The following is a 22,865-nucleotide window of genomic DNA, read 5'->3' as shown; positions in this document are numbered from 1 at the left end:
GTCAGTGTCTGCACCTCCAGTGGAAACCTCCACCAGGACCCACCTCGCTCAGAGGAAATGCAGAGTTTTCGCTTCGGCTGCACGTGACCTGTCTCCCGTGATCTCTGACTCGTCTGCAGGTCACTTGGGGCGCTCCAGCTGCTCACTCCCTCCAGGTCACCCCAGCTACGCTCTCACCTCACATCCTTCACACTTGCTGTCCCCTCTGCCTGGAAGGCTCTGCCCACCAGCCATTGGCATGTTTATGCTTCCTTCAGATCTTTCTGTTTAAACAGCATCTTATGAGTGAGGCCTTCCCTGAGTATATAAATATAGACGTAATATATAAAGTAATACATATATAAATATAAAGTAATAGCCTTCCCCTTTGTCATCCCCTGGACCACTTTATTTTTCTGTCTACTTCTTATCACCAAGGACACATCATTTATCTGAATGTTTATTTGTTTACTGTCTGTGTTTCCCTCATAGAGTGCAAATTCTCTGAGGGCAGGGATATTTTTCCCTTTAGCTCACTGACATCTCCAAGGCATAAAAGAGTATGGCACGTGATATATCCAAGCTCCTCTCCATATGTGTTAAGTGAGCAAATGAATGAATAAGCCTTTTCTGACCACTCTAGAGGGTGTTCAGAGCTGATTGCGCCCTACCTTTGATTTTCAGTAAAATAAGAACCGAGACTGCCCTGCGTGCCTCTCCACTGTTCTCCTAATTATTTACTATTTAGTCCTAAATAGATTGTATTACCAATATCACACCTAGAATAACATATAATCTCCAGTCAGTACTTACATTTCCAATTGTCCCAGAAATGTAGCTTGACAGTTTCTTTGTTTGAATCAGGATCTAAGTGAGGCTCTTACATTGACATTGGCTGATCGGGTTTTTAAATCTCTTCAACTTTCGCCTTGTTTGGCTTACAATTTTTGCTTGCAATTTTTTTTGTTGAAGACATTGAGTTAGTTACATATAGAGTTTCCCGGAGTTAGAATTTCACTGAGTACACCCCCATGGTGAGAGGTGAAAGGTTCCTCTGTCCTCAGTATTTCCTATAAACTTGTTTTTCAGTCTCGAGACTTAATCAGATTCAGGTCTGATATTTTTTGGCAGCACCACTTCCGAGGTGGTGCGGTGTCCTTCCCTCAGCCAGCACTTCGGGTGCTCTCTGCCCCTGCCTAAGTCCTTGCCCATTTTTCCTTTATCGGGAGTATATTCTTCCTACTCGCGTTTTTATGCTTTTACTATGTGGTCATGTATCCATAAATAGCTTATTTTATATTTTAATATATATTATATATTAACAGAATAGTATGTTTATGTTATCATAGAAGATATCATATTTTATGTCTGATACTAAAACTTAACGTTTCCTGCTCAACTTTTTTTTCCTCATCTATTAAAACTTTTATCTATTTCGCTCATTTTAATGGACATATAATATCCCACAATATGAATATGCCATGATATATTTGTTTCCAATTTAATTAATGCTGTAATGTTTTGTGTGATACAGAATTACCCAGGCCTGCAGGAGGCACATTGTAAACTTTCACGCATCTTGACAAATTGTTTTCCAAAGCCCTGATACAAGTTTAAACTCCCGCCAGCATTATTCTTCCAAATCTACACCAGCACTTGGCATTGTCAGACCTTGCATTTTTGCCAGTCTGGTATTTATAAAATAGATAAATGCTAAGTGTTATTGATAAGCGTTTTATCATTTTTGTTTTCCTTTGCGTTTCCCTGTTAATGAGATCGAGCACCTGGCCATGTTTGTTGCCAGTTCAAGGTTCTTCTGTGGGTGACCTGTTCATATTGTTTAGCCATTTTTGTCTATTGAGGTTTTTTAAAAAATCTTTTTCTTATTTATTTATAAGAATGCTTTATTTATTCTGCAAAACAATCCTCAGTCAGCTATTGCATTGAAAATACCTTCTCCTAGACTTTACCATGTCTTCTCACTGTGTTTATGTTGCTTTCTGTCAAGCCATATTATTTCTCCCTTAAAATTTGTACTGTAATATCTTGTTTAAAAAACACTTACCTCCGTTAAACTCATAAAAATAGTGTCCTATATTTTTCTTAAAGATTTTAGAGTCTTTTATTCAAATTTCAGTCTTTAGTCAATTCTATTTTTTTCCTATGATGTGATGTATGAATTTTCTTTTAATTTTTTTCCATATGGATAACCAAACTGTCCCCAAATGGTCACTGGCCCACTCTTTCCTTTCCCCACTGATTCGTATTACCACCTCTGTGGTTCACCAATTCCCCAGATAATGGGGAGTCAATATCTGCCATCTCTATTCTGTGCCATTCACGTAATTGTCTGTCCTTACATGCAGGCACTATTAACCATTTGGGATGAAGAGGTCACAAAGAAGAAATTTTTTAACTAATAAAAGACTCAGCCAAACGTTAATGGTCCTCTCATAGCTGACCTCTCTGTTTCCAATCATCTACCAATAAACTATTCCAGTTTTAAGAGATTAAACTTCATCCATTTGTATATCCTAGTGTACTTGCCAAAATCCTGGAACTGCTACAAGTACACGCATTGTGTATTCCCTCTCTCGGACAAATTCCCCACCTGACATTCCCTCCCCTCCCCTCACCCTGCCCTGGCCAGTCCCCTTACATATTCATGGCTCACATGAGCCCACACATGTCACAGTTCACCAACTTCCCTGGATTATTTACTTGGTTTTCTTCCCCCATGAACATTTTTTTACCATTCCCTGTGAACTCTGAAATACGTGTCACGACTAGAGAAACAATGAACACAATATCACAAATCTGGCCGTGTTTATTGAGGGGCACAGCTGATGAACATTAAACATTTGTGGTTCAAAAATTATACTTTCAGCAGAGAGTGAAGGAAAATTTGCCTATATAATTTGAATGCAAAAAACCAGCAGAAATGAAGATTACTATAAATATTTCCTTTCTACTCCTTTTTGGATTTATCTATTTGACCTCCTTTCTAGTCGCTGACATTTTTTTGGCCAACTTAATGCTAATATGTCATCAGTCAAGCCAGCAACAACAAGGAAATCCTATTGTAGGAAAAAAAATTAAAGGCTTTAAAATATTGTTGATTGAGGAACACAGAAAACATCATTTAAAAGCCTTTTAAATTACCATTCCCTCCTTTGCTGCTAAATTTCCCTTTATCTCATTTCATGCAGCTGGTCTGAATGATGACAGAGTGGTTTGTGATTATGTGGGTGACATCAGGCGCCAGCTGAAATGGACACTAAAGGAAGAATCCAGCAGACTGCATTTATAATTCCTGCTACATTTGGCACTGCACCAACTTTACGAATATGCAGCCCCCTCCCCCTTCTTTTTTTTTTTTTTTTTTTCCTGTAAATCCCATGGCCAATGAATGCTGCTATGGCAACGAAAGCCAGGAAAGCCAGGGGGGCCTCGGCTATAGAAAGAGTTTTTAGAGCATCATGGTAACTGGGAGCCTAGTGCAGACTCTCAGGCAACCACACACTGTTAAACATCCTGTCTAGAAGCGAACGCTTCCACCAAATTTACTTACCTGTGTTGTTGAATCTCTTGCTACAGAATTCTAAAGGCCCTTATTGCTATGATGGTTTTCATTTTCAATTATTGTATGGTTCATTCAAATCACACAGGTACATTTCCAACAGTTATAAGAAGCTTCCTAAAATAGACTTTTAGAAACTGAGCACAGCTGTCAAAATAATGTTATTGTCTTCAAGAATCTGTTTCGAAGATAGTTATTCCAAAGAAATTTAAAAGTTATCTTCCTATATTAGCACACTAAGTAGTTCATACCAGTTTAGTAAATCAAATATTCCATACTGCTAGCTTAATAAGATGGGGAGTCATGCATGAAATGACTGCCAGGTTAATGACATAGGGAGCCATGCATGGCATGTATTTGCATATAATAGCACAGAATGTTCTCCTAAATCCTTTAAATTACTCATCAATTCTTAAACAGGCATTTAACTAAATCCTCATTCAGAATCAGGAAGAAAGTTTTTTCCAAAAATAACACCTACATGTTTGAAGAGATTAGACGGGAGCTAAACAAAACCTAAAGGATTATTTTTGGTTGGCAATTCTAGCCTTGGGGAAAGAGTTACAGATCTGCACAAAGAAACAAATATATCACCCGGGCCAGGGTAGGGCGCACACCAGCAACCAGTCTGTCGCCCAGCACTGCCTCTACCGTATGCACAATGAGCACACATCAGAAGTTTCAGGCTAGCCTCAGAAATAAAGATGTATATCTAAAGCAGGCAAAAAATGTAGATTAAATCTAGAATTGTTTATTGTATACAGCGTTTTGATGGGCCCAATTCTGAATAAAATGAACAGATTTTCTTTCACCTGATAAGATGTGCATTCAAGGTATTAAGGAACACTTTTACTCCCAAATCACCTTGTTTTTACTGGTTTTGTAACCTTCTATACAAAATGAGCAGACTGCTTACAATCAGAACAGTTACAAGCCCCAGCTGTTACTCAGAAAACAGAAAGCACTCACGTCACACAAAGGCTATTTTCGCTATTTGCGAGTGGTGGTCTATCAAGAGCTTCATTAATCCTCACAAATACTCATTATGAGATGAGATGTACATACAGCTCTAAAACCAAAGCCCATCTAATGAAGAAAGGAAAAGACGGACATGCGAAGACAGGTAATTGGTCTTCTCTTCCTACCGTGTCTAACAATAATGGCAATTAGTCGTTGCACACAAATTCTGCGCCCAGTGCCTCAAGAGCCCTCCCACTAACCTTCAGTGTACCATTATCTCCACTTCCCAGAAGAGGAAGCTGAGGCTCATAAGGGTGAAGTAACTTGCTCAGGTGAGGCTGAAGCCCAGATTTAAAGTCTCTTCTGTCTCAATTTAAATTCTATTCCCTTTCCACTAACCACACTCTCTCTCCGAGCCATATTTATTAGCAGAGAATAAAGTATGTCTTGAGAGAATAGGGGAAATAGGCTCAAGAAATTTTTTAAAGAGTGTTCTTGCTTTGCTAGGTTCCTTACACTGCCGTCATTCATATTCTGTGCCAATACAGAAGAGACACAAATCCCAACACCAATCCCTTCTCATGATACAGTTACTCTCTCCGGGAGAGTTAGTTGTTCTTAACTGATTGATTACAAGCTACATTGGCAATAGGGTGTATTTTGTTGCTAACTAATATTTTGAAGCAACTCTAAAGCATAGTTCCAGAAATATAAAGCAAAAGCCCACTCATTGACAAGAGAGGCAGGCAGAAGGTGTCTATGTGAATATTTACGTATGGTCAGTGGGTTGACATAAACTCCATGAAGCAATGCTTTCTCTCAAGTACAGCACTTCCTTAAGTGTTCATTATGTCTGATTGAAAAATGAGCTCCTTTCCAGTAAGATGGGTGGCCTTGCTGTCAGATGAAATAGTAGCCATGGCTATAGCATGTGTGTCTCTGACTAAGGTGGGCTGGCAGTCAGCTGTGGAATGTAAATGATTTGCAGCAATTATTTCACATTCATCCAATAAACATAACTGTGCATTATTTTTAAGTTGTAAACTATAGTTGCACAAAAGTGAAGAAGCCGGGTGTTCTTTTCCTACTCGACTCATAAGTTGCACATAAGAAATGCATTTATAAATGAAGAAACCATAGAAATCTGATGTGGAGTCAAATTAAGGAGATAAAAAAAGGAATGAAGCATAGTTTTTTGCTCTTCTGGAGCACACAGTCTAATGGGGAAAAAGTCTTGCAAACATTTAATCTTCTAGATTCTACAATTTAGAGACATTGGAGCACAGAGAGATTAATTTAGCCCAGGCAGAGGTAGGTGGTAGGGAGGTGGGGAAAGGTTTCCCAGGTGACATCTACGTTGAAAATGACAGGATACAAAGGACTTCATCAGGCGAGTGCAGGGGGAGAGAGTGTAGTGTGTCAGTCACAGACTTCGGAGTGAAATCCAGCCAGGAGAGCACAGGGGTGATCTGCTGCTCAGGGATGCCTGGTGGGGCAAAGGTCGCGTCAAGCCCGAGGCAGTGTTCACCTCTGGAAAACTCTATCATGGCATAAATGTTGAAATTCAGCACTTAGTTTTGTTAAATGTAGTTACAACAAGCAAAGTTTCTGATTCAAAAAAAGTGAGATAAATTAGCTTACAAGACTGACTGTACAATGCGGTGAAGTGTTGAGGCCTGATTACCTCTTCACTGTCATAAGAAAGTAAATTTAAGCTGAGTTAGGTAACAAATTATACATAATCTCTGTTCCTTGTATAGTCTAGAGATGTTAGTTTCTTGTTGCTTTAACTTTATGTATTTTTTTCTTAACCTGCAAGTTAATGCAAAAAATTGGATTATTCATGTTCCTTGATTCCTACTTACCTATACTTGGTCTATACATGTCCTGCTTTCTTTCTTTCACCCGTTTATTCATTTTTGGTAACATAATAACCGTCTTTGAAACCCACCACCCAAAAGAAAAGCTATGACCTAGATAACCTATATCTGATTTTAGAGTACCTTTACCACAACCCATCACCTCAAACCAGGTAACAATCATCCTGAATCCTATATACTATTTTTGTATAATAAATATAGGCATTACTGCTAATTAATCTGGGATGACAATCATAAACAGGAACACATAGTAACTCTTTTTATAGGTAATTCACTAAAATGAGTTTCATTAAAATTTGTATTTGACCCTTATCAATCTCTTTAAGCTTGCAGCCAATCAGAAAGAAACTACCTCAACAGTTCACCCCGCTGTACACAATCTTGTCAGCTAATTACAGTAACTACTCAATATTTTTTCATCAATGTCTTTTCTGCTCAGTTCAGCTAGAGTTTGTTTCTGCTCTTTGCAAATAAGGACCCTAACTAGTGCAATTTCCAAAACTGTAAAGAAAAAAATACGAAAGAAATAAGACTTAAAAAATATCAAAGAAGGTAGAAAAGAAAAAAAAAAACAAAGAGGAGGAACAATGATCATAAAACACAAAATAATATGGCAAAAATATGCCTAAATATATTTTTAAGCACAATAAATGTGACTGGGTTAAACCTAGCTATTAAAAGACTAAGACTCAAAAAACAAAGTCTGGGACTCACAGACAGGATTTTTAAAAATTCAACTTTATGCTATTTCTATTTACAAGATTCCAACCAAATATAAAATAACATATAAAGTTTGGAGATAAAGAAATGAAAAAATGTATGTTGTAACTAATTGTAACTAAAAGCACATTTTTACTTGCTTTCTAAAAACAATTGCTAAACTTATATTCCATTCATTTTCACCTTTGCCCACATTTTTGCACACAGCATTGCATTATCATACTCATTATTTATATCAAATAATGAGGATCCTTGCTTTGTTAGCTGAAATAGGAACATTTTCATCCCTAAACTTCCCTAACATCTCAATTAAGTTAAATTGTTAATCCTTATCTACAGAAAACATACTGTATTAAGAAGGGGAAATCCTAAAAATGTGCCACTAAGCTGAGCCCAGAGTCCTCTTATCTTAGAACTTCCATTTTGGAGTGCAGGCAAAAGAGTTGATACTATGTTAATAGAGCTTAGGAAAAAGAACATGGACTCTGAAATCAGACAGACTTGGGTTTGAATCCAAACTCTGCCACTGACTGGGTATGTGACATTGAGTCAAGTATTTGATTTTGCTGAACCTAGGTTTCCTCTGTACAAAGTAGAAATGAACATCTCTACTTTCTGGGTTTTTATAAAGATTTAATGAGACAATTAATCAAAGTAGTTGTTCTCAACTTAATTGGAATCACCTGGGGAGCTTTAGAAGGTACTGGTGCTGGGTCCCTCCCTTAGAGATTCTGATGTAATTGGTCTGAAATAGAACCTGGGTATTTGGTTTTTTAAAAGCTATCCATGTGATTCCAATGTGCAGCTAAGCTTGAGAAACACTGATCTAAACATATAGTCTGGCCACCACATGGTATATAGAAGGCATGCAAAATTGTAACTAGAGTGATGATGATGATGATAAGGGTGATAAGTTTCAGCTACAAGATTCAGGCTGTGAAATCGGCCTCGTGTGATTATTCCTCCACAAAACTCAAGAGAGAAAGGAGCTGCTTAGCGTGGAGAGTATCAGAAACTTCAAAATAATTATTATTTTGACTATTATTTATAATATTATAAATAATATACATATTATTTTCATAGCTCTTAACTTCTAATCCTCTATACAGCCTATGAGATAAATATGACGGTGATTTCAGGATTGAGAAATACTCAGAAAGATTAATCGTTTTGCAAAAGGGAGACAGGTAACGGAGTAGCTAGGCCAGTACGCGAATTTCACTCTCTTGATTCTAAGCTCAGTACTATTTCTATTATGCCACAATTGTCCACAGGGAGCAAAGGTAGGGTTCTGCTTCTTCATAAACAGAGTTTACAGGAAATTTTCTAAGCTTGGAAATCACTCCTAAATCACATCATGATTGGGGCAGTGGGTGCAACAGCTACAATCACTAATGATCTCATTGACTTGTGAGTAGTTTGAAGCAAAGACTATTTTATTCATCATTACATCGCTGGTGACTTGCACAGTGGCTGGCACTTAGCTGGTGCTCAACAAATGTTTGTTGAATGAATATTAGAATGGTCTAAAACAAATCACTTTTAACAATTTAAGAAAAGTTAAAAACAAAATGGTGTCAATATCCGAGAATAAAACTTTAAATTCATTATCTTCAATTAAGATTAATGACCACAACGATTTATTCCAAGTTTATCAATCAAAGAAAATATTTGGAGCAGAAAACAGAAGTTATTGCTTGTTCTCTCTCTCTCTCTACATGTATACATTTATTTATATATATATATATACACACACATACACGCACATGATATGAAAATTCAACAAAGGGTATTATTTACTATATAAGGGCATTACTTATATACTGATTTTAAAATTATTTTACAAATTTTGTATTTTATCAGTAAAACATGTCCATGATGTTTCCCCTGTTTCCATTAAAGTTGATTGAAATCGGATATGTCAGTTTTTTAACGTCAAATACTGTAAGATTACCTAAGACTTTGCCTACATGTAGGGAATAAAAATCAATATTACTGCCTACACAGATGGGGTATAAAGTTATTAGATGGCTAAGATTAGAAAAAACTTTTAAGGGACATGAAAGGTAAGTAAGAAACAAACTTGTTATTCTAAAGAAATTTAATTGCCTACCTCAAGTAGATTATTAATAAAGATGTAGGGGCTTTGCCTACAATATTAGGAGCCACAATAATATTAAATATACAGCACATGAGCTTTCTGCATAAATACTAAAAATGTACCACATCTATCACAGTAATTACACATCATTTAGCTGGCATTATTGATATGAGGCATTTGTGTGGTGGTCGTTTACTGTCTCTAGAGAGATGCTTGAATAGAAGAATGGGCACATCGTTTGCCAGTAAATAAGGAATATAAAGATTCAGATAATTCTGAAACCATATTTCAGAATATAGTCATACTGCTTTTTGAGGGCAAGGGAAAGGAGAATCATAATGTTCTATCTGCCACCTAGAGACAGGCATTCAGTAACAGGGATAGTCCACATGATATCACATGACTTCCGAAGGCCACATGACCTTGGGGTGGTCAAGGGAAGCTTTGTGGAGAAGGCAGGGTTGAACTTGGCTTGAAGGCAGCAAATAATTTGAATGGGAAAGGACAATAGGTTGGGAATTCCAAGAAGTAGAACGAAGAGATCAACAGTGACTCTGGAACAAGTCATAGAGAAAGGAGACCAGATTAGCTAGAGCTGGGGCTCACCTAGGAAAAGAGTGGGAGACAGGATTGGAAAGTTGGGTTAGGAGCAGGTGGAGAGGGATTTTGAAGGAAAGACTCAGAAATTTAACTTTATCCTGGTTGCCAGTTAAGAACGTGAATGACACAGGATAGACTAAGTAATGCTGAGGTTTAAAACAAAAATCTTGGTGGCTTAAAACAAAAGAAAAAGTTTACCTGTGGTTCCTGCTGCACGGTCACCTGGAGTTGGTGGGGGGTCTTCTCCGTGTTGTCCTCATCCAGGGCGCAGTCTGAACCTCTAAAATGTCCCCACCATCTAAAATGTCACCAGGGAAGGGGACAGGAAAAGCCGTGCATGCACACACGGGCTCTTCACCTTGCTGACAGTTATTCACCAACGTTCCATTGAACAAAGCAAGTCACATGGTCATGTCTAGTTTCATGAAAGCAGGGAAGGGCAATTCTACCGTGAGCCAGAGGCAGGAGAACTGCACATGTTGGTGAAGGAAAATAATGACCAGTCTGGTGGCTTTGAGAAGGTGCATTATATTATATAATTAGCAATTTGTTTAGGAAGAATACTTGACTGTGGAGTGCAAAATAGACGGCAAGGACAGAGCTGGAGAGAGAGAAGCTGGCATTACCGTCATCTAGGTGTAGCACCGAAAATCCAGACCAGGGAAAAGGAAGGAGAGACATTGTGATGGAATAAATGAGGAAAACCTGACTGACAGGCATAAGGAGTGAAGGAAAGGAAAATCTTGAAGTGATCAAGAGATTTCAAACTTATATAAATGACGTTTCTCTTAAAAGAAAAGAGAAGAGGCAGTCTTGGGGAAAGGATGACTTCGGTTTTATATACGAGAACTTTCAGGTGGAAGGACAGGCAGGAAGCAGGATGGGGCAGCTGGAGAATTCCAGCGGAAGGTAGTCTCATTGGAAGCTTCTGCTGACCCAGGAAGTTCTGAGAGAGGGGTGCCCCGTCAGAGCTGTCCTGAGTCAGGGCTGACCTCTAAACCTATAAAAGGTTTGACGGTGGGTAAGGTGGCTGTCTCAGCCGAGACAATCCCTGAAGAGGGTCGACTGCTGGTGCTACTCTCAGCAGCGGACGTGACAAGTCCTTCTCTCCTGAAGGGGCATCTGAGCAGCATATCACAGCGTCCATATGCCATTACAGATGCCGAGACTTAGCATCTGTGAAGATGGGAGACAAGACTCGAGGAAAAAAATGTTTAGAATACCTAATGAAAATATAAATATTTTGTGAGATAAACTGTTTTCTTGGGATTGGTATTCCCATAGGTTAACCTTTCACTGATCTGTGCAGACCCTATGTATAATTCACAAGCATGACATTCCTCTGGGAAAAATCATAGAGCATGGCCTCCACGTCAAGCAGCTTGAGAAGTAGATGGGATTCTAGCTATCGACCCTTCTTGTTATCTTAACAGCTCACTCAGCTTTCACCGCTGAGATTTTCGTCAAGCATCTATATGATCTGAGGAATAACAGGCCGGTCATATTAAAATCTGAGGGAGTTGGCTCCATTTCTTGAGTGACTTAATTATTATCTGGCATTTAATATTAATTGGGAATCCAGGCAATGAAGCACTGTTAAAAGTGATGAGGAATCTTTGTCTTAACTGCTCAAATGTCGGGTGTGCCCATCATTCCCAAAAAGTGGGGACCAAAAAAACAGAGGCAGAATTTGTTTCGAGGTCGAGCGGGAAGGATGTGTTAGGTTAATTGCCAAAGTAAGGGACATACATCTAAACAGAAAAGAAAAAGATGCGATTCTAAAAAATGTGAAACCAATTGGTATTATTTATTTCCATTTTTGAACGAATTTGTTTATGTATGTGTATCAAAGCAGAAGCCCATAGACGAATATCTACTGGTATGTAGGTTGCCCGTGGTGCCGCAAGTGAACAAAAGCAGAAGTAAGCTGAAAGGAAATGTATGCTTTATGCTGCCGTCCAGCATACTTGAACGTCCAGGTTCAGTCAAGTTAAACTTCATAATAATATTTACAATGTCTCCAAATGTCAGTTTTCATAGTTCCCAGCTTAATTCACTGTGGAAGTTTTTTTCCAACAATGAATTGTGCATAATCATGTTCTGTAGAACTTTCTATATCAAAAATACCTAATAAACTTAGTGCTATCTTATTTATCTGGCTCCTATCTTGCCAGGCCTCCAGTTTGGATGGATTTAGTGTACAAGTAAACCTATTTTCTTAAAAATGTGGCCAATACATAAGAAGAAATTTCTATTAGGGAAAAGCACCTATAATCTTAACTGAATGATCTCAAAAATTACATCCACTTTTCATGAAATGAAAACCACAGGACTTTATAAATTCTTCCTTTGTAGAGGACAACTTGGTGTATCTGAAAGCATGATCCAGCTGTACAATATATAAAAACAAATCGGAACGGACAGGCAAGCCAGCCAAGGCTGAGAGAGATCCCACTGTGTAGACCTGAATCTCAGGCAGGCGATTCCAAGATTATTTATTGCACCTTGGTGTTACAGGGAATGAAGACGACTAATTGTGCACAATCGTCTTTCAAATGGCTTCTACATCAAAAATGTCCATTAAGTTCAGCACTACATGATTTTTCTGGCTTCCAATTATCCAGGTCTCTAGTTTATGTTGATTTATTTTTCATGTAACCTGCTGAGTCCTGCAAGGTCCTGAGCACTTCGCCAGGCATGCTCACACACGTTATAAAATTCAGTCCCTAGCACAGACCTCCCACGTGGGTGTCCTCCGCATTTTAGAACTGAATAAACTGAGGGCAAGAAACATTAAGCAACTTGTCCAAGGTCATACAATTAATTAATGACAGGGCTGGGTTGGGAGCCTCAGTAAGTCTGACTTCAAAGCCTAGTGTGTTTCCACTGTATCACGCTATCTCTATGGAGTTTCTGTTCAAAGTACCTCTCCTTTTATACATTTAAAAGAAAAAAATCAAAACGATTAGGCTGAACTCGCAGCTTTCCTTTATTTTTATTCAGGAGATGGATGGACAAATGAGCCTGGTATGACCACTTAATGAAACCACTGGTGATTCAGTGAAGACACGACACTGCTGAGATATTCTAGAGAATAACCAAATTCACTGTATTTTATCACATTTTAAAAAATTCTGCAAGTATGTCTGTGTACATAATTTTACATAATTATATAAATGGAATGCTCCTTCTCATCCAGCCACCAGCAGACACCTATCCTCACCAGCAGAGTCCTCCACATTCTCTCTCTAACTCTTGGCAGTATGTTGCTGGCCTTTTGAGGTACAGCATTTCTTTTGATAGTCCTCTCTTCCTCTTTGCCCTCTCATCTTCTTCCCAGGGAACAATGTCCCATGTTAACAACCTAGTAAATATCCTTCTATAATTTTTCCACTTTCATTTAATTATATGAAATACGCGAATAGTCATACCTACCATTACATATACCTACAAATGTAGAAAGGCTTGTCCTTCTTTTACAAATATTGGATGCTATCATATTTGCCTTTTCTCTACTCTTTCTCAGTCAATAATACCTAGGGCCCACCCCTCCAAGTCAACTCATATACTCTCTGATTCATTATTTTTGTTAGTTTCATGATATTTACCCATGCAGTAGTAAACATTTAGGTATGCGTATTTTTGTTGGCTGGTGTTTTTATTTCTGTGAAAGAATTGAATTGAATTGAATTGAATTGCTAAGATACAGTCTCTGTAGTGTTAATTTTTTTTTTTTTTTTTTTTTGTGAGGAGATCAGCCCTGAGCTAACATCCGCCAATCTTCCTCTTTTTTTTTTTTTTTTTTTTCCGCTGAGGAAGACGGCCCTGGGCTAACATCGGTGCCCATCTTCCTCCACTTTATATGGGACGCCGCCACAGCATGGCTTACCAAGCAGTGCGTCGGTGCGTGCCCGGGATCCGAACCAGTGAACCCCGGGCCGCCGCAGCGGAGCGCGCGCACTTAACCGCTTGCGCCACCGGGCCGGCCCCTCTGTAGTGTTAATTTTAATAGACATTGTCAGATTGTTTTCCAAGAAGGCTATAACATTTCACATCACCAGCTGTATGCAAGTCCCCTTTCCTCTGCATTCTGGCAGAAAGAGTTCTTTTTGTTTTGCCAGGTTGGTGGGAATAAGGTAATATATCCCTGTTACCTTAATTCGCATGTCTCTTGCTGCTAGTGTACTTGGACATCTTTTCCCAAGTTTTGCGGCCACATGGATTTAGTCTTTGCTCATTTTCTGTAGAATTGTTTATTTTCTCATTCTGTAAGGTTTTTTGTATATTATAAATAGTAACCCTTTGTTCAATAAAGATATGTGTTTTCTTTTTGTTTTGTTTTTTAGAAAAGCTTATCATTTACCTACTATTTTTGAGAGGTCAGGCATAAATTTTTAATTTAATTTAGTAAAATAAGTCTATCTTTCCTTTTTAAAATTTCTGTGTCTTCTGCCTTGGTTAAAAAAGTTTTCCCTACTCGTGTGTTGTCAATACTATCACCTGGATAGTACTTTAAGATTATTCTTGCCTTATTTTTTACATTTAGATCTTTAACTTAATCGGAAAATTTAAAAAGTAGTATAGGATAGGGAAAGAATTTTATTTTTTTCCGAATGAATAGCAAGTTGCCGGCATTGTTTATTAAATAAACCTTTCTTTCCTGCTGAATTGAAAGTTTAACTTTTCTTGCACACCAGATTCATAAACACCTGGCATCTCTTTCTGGATTCTTGTAATTTAGGATCCCATATTGTCCCCAAAGCATAAGTGCACCAGTTTTCCTGCAGACTTTGTCATTTACCAAACATAAATTGAGTGTAACGTGGAATAAGAACTATGAAAACACAAAAAAGGGTGGTAACTCCTGTCCCATAGGGACTTATTCAGGGGTAAGAGGATGATATCATATGCACACATAAAATGTTAATCAACGATACCAGGTGTGATCTATGATGGCAAGACACAAACGTGGGAGAAGCAGTTGGTGATCTGTGGTTGAGTATCAAGAGTGAACACAGTATTGAGTGTAACGTGCAGTACACTTTGGAGGAAGGGGGACTAACATAGCTCTTGAAATGAAATTAGATGATTAATACCAGAATTTAGGCGCTTTGGATTTTTTAGCACCCAAATAGATTCCTCTCATTTTGTTGATATAGGAAAAATAAGAAAATATTTTATGATGATAGCATCATAGCTAATAACTGATATCAATTATCCATGAGGAATGCACGATTTAAAAATAAAATTCAACAATGATGGCTGAATTATTTACATTTTAGTCTTAAATATATTTGTTGATGCTTTTTTGAATTATGATATTGTCTTAAAAATTCTATTTTATAACATTTAAAAAAAATCAACCTAAGCAAGTGAAGGCATCCTCTGAATGGTGAGATACAACTAGTTTCTACTCTCATTTATGTAAAATTCTATAATACACAGGAATAGGAGAGGACAGGACTCAAGTTTGGTTTTTGTTTCTATTTCTTTTCACTTGTGGTATGTGAAGACTGCTACCAATTGGCAGTGGAGGTATTCCATCATCACACCATTAATAGATCTCACCAGAACAAGGGTTCATTACCGTGGATATTGGATGAGGCCCTGCCAGAAGGCCTTCAATACCCTAAGGATAAGATGTGCTAAGTCCTCAGATTAGGTCCAGCAGTCTTTGGGCAAGAATTTGAGGGTTTATACTGGGTTTGAGGAGCCTTGATCAAGATATCTCCCTAGGGTGACAACCCAATAATTGCACTTACCAGCTCTGGGCTACCTTGATTGATGCCACCATCTGTGATTGATCACCCAGACTGTTCTTAAACAGGTGCTCTCCTTATTGAATAGACTAGAGGTTTTCAGGAAGGACCACACAAGCTTGTTTCATTTATTTGCTTGGTGAAATTTCCTGAGAACACATTACAAGCAAAAATATCCCGTCATTTTGTAGAGACCTGGAGTTAGCTGATATCAGCCTGGGATGTTTTCCACCTAACCTCCTTAATGCTTTAAAAGGAAGTCTCTGGTTTTTTCTCATGTTACTCTCCTACCGACACACACCTGCCCTGACCTTCAAAGCATACTGCTTTGGATCCCAGATTTTTCTATCCTTGGGGAATTTCTCAGATCCAGGAAATTTGCCTAGTGAGTAAGAATCAAAATGTAGCATACTAGAGACACATGACAGAAAAATCACACACACACGACACTGGCCATCCTTTATGAAAATTTATAAGCTATGGAAGAATATATTATGCATCTAAGCTAAATGTGCCCGTGGTATACACCCATGCTCAACAATTTACCATTTGAGCACTGTGTGCAGTCTGGACCCAGCTGAAGTCACAAATTCTATTCTGCTACTTTAAAGCTTCGTCAAGCGTATTTCTATAGGGCAGCAGTGCATCGTACTGGGTGCAGATGTCCCAGGCTGTACACCTGACTCCATCGCTGACTAGCTGGGTGACCTTGGGCAAGTTACTTAACCAATCTGTGCCTAAAGTATCTCATCTGTGAAATGGATTTGATAACTCTCTACTTCCCAAGGTTATTCTGAGGATTAAATCAGAAAAGATATGTGGAGAGCTTTTGCTATTTTAATATTTTTAAAAAACTAGAGCACTATTTAACCTATAGAGGGTCTATGAACTGTCTTAAATTGCAAGCACCTTCTATTTGCTTAAAGTCAATTAAAGAGCAGCTGCCTTTGGTTCTTATCTATTCATTAAATCAGGTCGGATGGACCATACTTATCAGCGTTATGGTATTGACTAATCTATAAACTGGGAAGTAATAAAAACTTTATTTTCAAAGAATTGGTCTGTCTAACGTATGCTGTCATTAGATATACTCGTTTCTCACTAGGTAAGAGATAAGTGTAGAAGAGGCTTGCACTATACCACACAGGGGTCTTTACATTTTAACCTGTGTTGAGAGAGAGAGCGGAGAGATGATAGGTCATCAACAAGCCTGAAGCACACCTGAGACTTCTAGAAAGCCCTGTGAGCTAAGCAAAGATGAAATTATTTTCTGGTTGTGAGAGAAGAAAGTGAACATTTAAAGGCTCAAGTTGCCCACTAGTTCTGGGGCTTGTCTGCAATCTACAGTTTAATTCTGTAGGCCGGTCATTAGCAAGCCCGCGGCACGTCAGAATCTGTTCCAGGGCTTCTTACAAGGAGTGTCTTGAACCCCACCCAGACCTGCAGAGTCAGTACTGTGGGACATCAAGATGTGGCCACCCTGAAATACCTCTCTTCACCTTGATTGTTTTCTCTGAGGGACATTTGATCTCCCCCACTACCTGCCTAAAGAATTTGACATAGTAACTCCTTCCTGGAACAGATCTTCTATCTGATGGCTGTAATATAATGTAAAATAGGTGTTACAATAGAAAAGGCACCAACAAGCCCATCTTAAATCAGAAGTTCTGTCTCTCTGGCCACATTCTCTGGATGGCCCTGTGAGGAGTTGCCAGACAAACATTGACATTTATAAGGGAAATCTCCATTTGTAAAGGTATCTCCCTCTCTGTATTGGGAAAAGGGGGGATGGCCTCATTTCTAGAGACTTATCAATGTGGAAGGTGAGGCCTTAAATCTGCATAATAACCTTACTCCTGTTTACCGTGCTTTAGTGGTAATCTCCTGTAACTGACTCCCCCCCCCCAACATCCTCCTTTGTCATTGGCTGAACATGGTATTTAAGACAAGAATTTCTGCTATTGTGTTGAGAAACACAGTGTCCCTGCTTTCTCCCATGTATACATGTTATTAAACTTGGTATTATTTTCTCCTGCTAACCTGTCTTGTTAATTATTTGGCCAGCCATAAGAACCTTAAGGAAAATGGCAGAGGGAGATTCTCCCTGTCTCCCGACAGTATCTTCAAGGATATGACCCAGAAATATATATTTTGAAAAAGTTCTCACAGTAGTTCTTATGTACAACTGCATTTGGGAATCAAGAAACAATAAAGTTATTTTTTAATAAAATTTTTAACCTCAGAATAACTTCAGATTGACAAAAAAGTTGCAAAAATACTATTAAGAGTGTCCAGGTGCCGTTCACTGTTTCCACTAATGTTAACATCTTATATAATAACTGTGGTACATTTGTCAAAACCAAGAAATTAACATTGGTAAATTACTATTAACTATTCGCCACACTTTGTTCAGATTTCACCAATTTTCTCACTAATGTCCTTTTTTTATTATTCTAGAATCCCACAGAGGATATCATAATGCTTTTTGTCATATATCTCCTTAGTCTCCTCTGGTCTATGGCAGTTTCTCAGTTTGTCCTTGTTTTCATAACTTTGAGAATACTGAAGAGTGCTGGTCAGGCATTTTGTAGAATGTCCTCAGTACAGACCTCTGTGATGTCGGCCTCATGTTTAGACTGGGGTTATGGGTTTTGGAGAATACCACAGAAGTGAAGTGCCCTTCTCATCACATCACATCAGGGGTACATGACATCAACATACTTATCATTAGTGATGTTAACCCTGATCACTTGGTTAAGGCAGATCACTCCATTGTACAGTTATTATTTCCCATTTCCATACTCTGTTCTTAGAATTGAGTCACTAAATCCAGTCAAGGGTTGGGTGTTTGTCGGGGTGGAGACAGGGAGTGGATTAAGCTCTCCCTCCTGGGTGGAGGAGTATCAGTGAAGGTTTTGGATCAAACCATTACTTCAAGAAAATTGAATTGATAAGGTACACTAGAGGGCAAGAGACTGTTGGCTGAAAGATCAATCACAAAATTCAAAGCCTGAAGAGATGAGGCATTGGTGAAGAAGAGCACACATCTAAAAATATTGTGAAAGTGAAAGAAAATGTGGCTACTGATTGGAAATGGGGGGAAGTGAGAAAGGAAACTTCGAGATATATTGAAGTTTGATCCTGAGCACCTGGTACAAGGGTGATATGATAGGAAACAGAGAAGGTGGACGCTTTTGGTTGGGACATAGAGACTTGAGGTTCCTGCGGGTGTCGTGCAGGACATGTTAAGCAAGCAGTTAGAAGTGGAGTCACAAAACAATTCACCTCGTCGGGAAATTTGCTGCCTTCCAGGGCCCATTCCATGGCACAAAGTTGTTCTTTCCTGCTCTCCAGACATACTTTCAAGGAAACTGTTCACTCCTACAGTCAAGGCTCCAGTTATGTTTTAGGGGTAATGGTAGAGGTCAGAGGAAAGATCTTCAAAGAATAGATTTGAATCATTCCATCTATCCTGTAAATGAGGCTTGGCATTTGCTCAATAATCACCACCCCACTGTAAAAATAATGAATCTACCTTCATCATGAAAATTGGGGGCTTGTAATTAATAAGTACAATTACCGTATGGATAGAACATCCAGGGGTTTTCATTACCTATGCAAAGAGATAATCCGAAGATATTTGCCATCCAGCATTTCTCAGCTTGGGAAAACGGTGATAGACAAGGAAACCCTCATTAGCATTTCGATTTTGCATTTCAAATGGTAGGGGTGTGTGTTAAAAACTGAGCCTGCTCAAGCTTTAAAGCATTCCTTAATTATATGTTTGGTAATGCCTGAAAGGCAGAGGAGTCGCTGGAAAAAAGAAGAGTGTTGACTAAATATCTCTGCCTTTCAAGGGTGGATGGGAGGAACGGGAGCAATCTCAAAATCCCAGGGTAGAAGAAGGCTGCAAAGGTGGTTTATTCTTTTCCATCTCTTCACCTTGGTGAGGACAGGAGAGAGGCAAGGGCAAGGGAGAGGTGGAAAGCTATAAAAGGGTCCCAGGTTGGTGGGATCTGTCCGATTTTAAATGGCCATCTTACTAAGAGACCCATAGCCTTCTGGCAGGCTGCCCCAGCGTCTACAGACTGATCTCCAGAATTCATTTCTCTCCTTCACCTAAACAGCTCAGAGTCTATAATTGTTCCTCTTGTGCTATTAATGATGAACCACTTGTAAAGACCACTTTAATTTCCAAAAGATATAGTGCAAAATATGAGATGCAAGTATCAGGTACATAGACTTTGAGAAATGTTTTTTTATTTCTTGCTTCCCATTCTTTTTGTTTTATACAAACCATTTTTGCTGCTGCTTCTCTTTTCCTCCTTCATCATCTTATTTCTCATTTACAGTGTTACTTTCTGTTTGTGTTAATAGCAAGATAATGTCAATTTCAAAGCTTTTAGCAATATGCTTTTTGTGAATTTGGAAACTAAAGTAAGTGTCTGGTAGCTTTTTCCTAGAAGTACCTAATATTAGAATGCTACTTGCTGTTACAAAACTTTTCATGTAAATTGCCTCAATTAAGAGCAAATGAGAAAGACTTCCTGAGAAAATTGACTTTATGATGTTATATCTTGTAAGGATCCTGCAGCCACTAGCTGCCCACTTTCTCCTCACTCTTACCAGCTGACGACTGCTTCCCATTCAGCACTGGTCTACCACTTGCATTCTTCTCAACACCTCCTTCTGGTCCAGCCACCACTAGGCAACTATCCTCACCTAGCAACTTCCTCCACACTCACTCTCCAACACATGGAACTTCCCTTTTTGTATTTTTCTCAGGCCTCTCATTTTCATTTTCATTTGCTATTACCTTTTACTACCTCTCCCTGACCCTTTCTGGGGTGATTATTAAAGCATGACTCCTGTACTCAGCCGCAGAACATAACCTGCCATCCACTTCTCTACTAAAAAATTCAGTAGGGATTAAAAAGGAATAAATCATTGAAAAAGAGATTGCCTGAAGGATATATGGTTCTTTCAGTCTAGACTAGTGATTATTAATCCTTTTACAGTTATGGAGCCCTTTGAGAATTTGCTTAAAACTAGGAACATTTCTTCAGAAAAATGCACACAATTGCATACATATACAAATCTGCATATGTAGATTCCCTGACACAGTTTAGCACTTCTTTTCCAGGTGAGCTAAATTACATCTTGGATTAAGACAGCCATATAGAAATCCTTGTCCCTGAACAGCATCATCTGTTGCTCCCTGATGTTAAGACCATGAAGTCCAGTGGGAACACCTTAAGAACACCACGGGACAAACTCATGATTGTGGGAAAAGAAGAGATATTGTTGAGGCGTGTGTCTCCTGATTCCCACCACCTTCAGCTTCAGAAATCTCTTTGTTCATCACCAGGAAGTCGGTGCCAGGCACACTCCCACCTGCTAATCCTGCTGCCTGCCCTTGGGCTCCTTCAGAGATCTCAGGGTTGACTCTCACCTCCTTGAGGTCTTTCCTCAACGATCACTTTCTCAGTGAGGCCACCTCGTTTTAAAATTGCAAGGACTCCCACCGCTGGCACAACTCTTCCTTGTTTTACTTTCTCTCATAGCGCTCTCCAAATCTGTATACTCTTTAGCCCACTTAGTTTGTTTATTGTCTGTCTCCTCCTACTGAATGGGAGAGTGTTCTGTGTTGTTCACTGACTATCCCTAGCCCCTACACTAGTGTATGGCACATAGCAGATGCTCAGGTATTTGCTGAATGTGTAAATGGACAGAAATGAGCGTATCATTCTTTGCGATGTCTACCAGGAAGCTCAGGACAAAATTTGCAATTGATTGATACAACGTGTACAGAACTTTGTGTGGGATGCATTTTCTATATTCTCCTTACTTCTGGCTTCATCTTATTTTTTCTGCCCTTTTATCCCCTTTCCATCATTTTCTCAGTCTCATATTTTGTATTTTTTTGTGTTATATATAATTTTGTAAACCCTTTTAAATCTGGTTTTAAAGGAGGCATGGAATTGATGCAATCATTTTTTTTTCTTTCATCACTGTATCTCTCTTCACTTTTTTCTCTACTTGTATATATTTAAAAATATTTCTCCCACTATTTTCTGCTCTCTCCCATTATTTTGCTTTTTTTTTTTTACTATATTATCTGATGTATAGAAACATATTGCTAACATGTGAGTAGTGAATATAGTGGTCTGTACATAAATGTGTGATAGAGATCCATGAGTAACTCTGTAGTAACGATTGCAATATAAATACAGTGATAACTTCAGTATGGAGAAATTTTTATTCCTAAACCTAACTGAAAAAAAAATTCTGCTTTTCTAATAGTCTAATGAAAATGATCATCCAAAGGCTTCCCCACCTTCTCGTGTGGCTCAGTGAGGTGTGTTTCTAAAAGTATCTCCGCCCAAGTGCTCATAATGGCAGAAAGAGAGAGCAAGTAGATGACGGTAGGATTTTTATTTTAAGACTTGTATTTTCTCTTAAAAATACATGTGAAGTTGGCTTTCTATTACATTTTATATAAAGAGAGTACTTTAAATTACTTATCATTGAGAGAAATGGACTGTCCATGAGTGTGCATCCAGTAGGTCCAGGCCTTGTGATACTGACCCAACACATCACTAGAGGGCAACCCAGCACATCACTAGAGGGGAGCCCAGCACATCACTAGAAAGGAACCCAGCACATCACTAGAGGGGAACCAGCACATCACTAGAGAGAAACCCCAGGGTTTATGGTTTCCACAGAGAAAGAGGAGCTCGGCAATAGAAGATTCACTGACTGTTATAACTCTTGTTTTTAAGTCTCTAAATACTTCTACTATTTGAAGACAATTTTTGAAAAGTTTCTCTAACTCTGTTTGCATGACAAAATCCTTCTAAGTCCAGCACCGATGTTGCTTCTTCCATGACCACAATCTGTTCTCTAACTCCCACAACAAGAAGTAATTGCACCTTCTCCTGAAATGTAAATGAATTAATAGTCATTGAGATCATAAAATGTAAATGAACTGATTGAGGAATACGAAGTAAGGGAACTAGCATTTATTGAATTCCTGTAGGATACCAGCAGGTCCATAAATGATCTTATTCAATGCTTGTGCCGATTCCATGAGATTTCTAGTGTTATTCTCAAAGAAGGAAGCATAAGCTGGATGTTGAATAACTTGCCCTGACTCACACTACTAGAAAGTGGCAAAGATAGTTACATGTTTGGGTTTGTTCAGTTTCAAAATCCATAGTTTTTCCTTACATCTAGGTCATCTCTCCGGCCTAGATAGCATTTGCCTCTCATAAGGGGAGAAAAAC

This window comes from Diceros bicornis, chromosome 2, assembly GCF_020826845.1.
Source record: "Diceros bicornis minor isolate mBicDic1 chromosome 2, mDicBic1.mat.cur, whole genome shotgun sequence".
Lineage (NCBI taxonomy): Eukaryota > Metazoa > Chordata > Mammalia > Perissodactyla > Rhinocerotidae > Diceros > Diceros bicornis.
The sequence above is the reverse complement of the archived record's forward strand: the minus strand, read 5'-3'. Positions refer to the sequence as shown.